The sequence below is a fragment of the Notolabrus celidotus genome, chromosome 15, assembly GCF_009762535.1.
Source record: "Notolabrus celidotus isolate fNotCel1 chromosome 15, fNotCel1.pri, whole genome shotgun sequence".
Classification (NCBI taxonomy): domain Eukaryota; kingdom Metazoa; phylum Chordata; class Actinopteri; order Labriformes; family Labridae; genus Notolabrus; species Notolabrus celidotus.
This window is the reverse complement of record NC_048286.1, coordinates 566,271-568,458: the sequence shown is the minus strand read 5'-3', so window position 1 is coordinate 568,458 and position 2,188 is coordinate 566,271.

The window sequence follows — 2,188 nt, the reverse complement described above, 5'->3', positions numbered from 1 at the left end:
CTAAATGGTTGTTCAAACATTCCTGCAGAAAGTCATGAAGAAATACAACAAGAGAGGCCCTCATGATCTCCACCTGAAGAGACAGTGGCTTTACTCTGGACCACTTTCAGGTCTTTTATGTCCCTCACTGAGTGTTGGACTGAACCACTGAGCAGTAATCCAGGAGAGACAGAAACAACGCTTCAATCACCTGTCCCATTGTTTCCTGAGTCCAGATTTATAGCATCAGTTTGGTTAGCAGTCTCTGTGCTTTTTCAGGACTGTCTGTTATCTCTGATGAAACTCTAAAGTTTATTCTCTTCTACCTGCTTTATTGAAATATGATTCATTTTGAGATCCAGCTATGAATCAGGATGAGAGCAATATTGAACCGATTTCTTTACATAAATCTAATTTTGATTTAATTCACGTACATAACAAATAAACATTGGTTAAAAAGGATGAACAAGAAGAAAGATAAGTCAACAAATTCAACCAGTCAGCGTTGAAACATCACACAGGCTGGAATGAGAAGGAAGAAGTCAAAACATTCCTAATCCTAAATTCTTCATCCTTGCTCTCCAGAGTGTTCAGATAGCCCTCCTCCGGTGCCCCAGGTCTGAAATAAGCGCTCTAAAGGGCCCTCTTGGCTGAGATAAAACCTAATAAATTGCCTTCTTTGGAGCCCTATCATTGCAAAACACTTAAAAGTGCCCTCTGGATTTCCCTCAAATGTAAAGACATAAAAAGTGCCCTCTAGATTCACTTCTATTGATCTTAATGTGGGAAAAAAACCTCTGGATAAATTGTTAAAAAGTGCTCTCTGGGTTCCTGTTGTTCCACTAGATGTAAAAAAGAGCCACTGCGATGCTCTCCAGAGAATTAACTGTTAAAAAGTGTGCACTTGTAGTTAATTATGTTACTTTAATCATGTAATACAATCAATTATATAGAAATATATATCATTACTATTGTGTTTTCCATTTTTTAATTATATAATTTTCAACACAATTGGTCACAAAAATATTCTCAGCAATGCAGGATGATGCACTAATTTTTATGTGGAGGACCCACAGTTCATCTCAGCACTCTGCAGGACTGTTCCTTTTAACAAAATACAACCTCTTAAATAATGTCATGAATCTGAATCTCATCAGCTGAGCATCAGAGTGCTGGAGGGAGACTGAAACTAGTTTCTCTGTGATTTTGATTTGATGGTGATTTCCAAACAAATAGAAGTGTAAACTTGTGCAGTGAACGAACAAACAGTGAGCATGAGACACATTCACTCACTCAGAGTCCAGCATCCAAAACCAGTTCACGTGTTCAAGTGTCTTCAGTCATATTCTAACTAACTCTATCTCCTCATCACCACAACCTGAGGAGAACTTTCAATCGTCTTCTGCTCCGTTTCATGTTACACTGACTCAACAGCTCCACCTACAGGAGACAGCCATGCCTCCTCTCTCACACACATAACCTGCATCACAACTGTGTCATGTATAATCCTCAGTGAGCCTGCAGAACCACCCACCAATGACTTACTGCTGTGATCAATAAAAGAGAATGGACTAGCATTGTCATGTAATCCAATAAAACACAAACATGCAAAACAACACACACACACACCACACACACACACACACACACACACACACCACACACACACACACACACACACACACACACACACACTACCGTACATAAAAGACCAACACACTGAATGTACACAACGACTGACAGACTCTCGGTTGTCATAATGTACACACTGACAGTTAAGATAGAGGGATCAGACTGAATGAAGACACACCTGTGTACCTGGGAGAAAAACCTTCATCCTGTCAGCTCTGTGCTGACAGAGACATCATGTCATCAGCTGATCACTAATGTGGCTGTCACAAGACCACATGACTCAACCAATCAAACACAGCTGTGTGTGAAGAGGAGGCAGGCTCACAGGTGTGAAGAGCAGAGCAGTCTTCACTGACAGGTGGGGGTTCTGAAGTATCATCATCATCATCATCATCATCATCATTTTTATCATCATCATCGTTTTTATCATCATTACCACGACATTATCACCACCATGATCACTATCATCTTTAACATGATCAACATCTTCATCATCATTACTATCATCATCATCATCATCATTGTCATCATCATCATCATCATCATCATCGTCAATGTCAATCAATCAATCAATCAA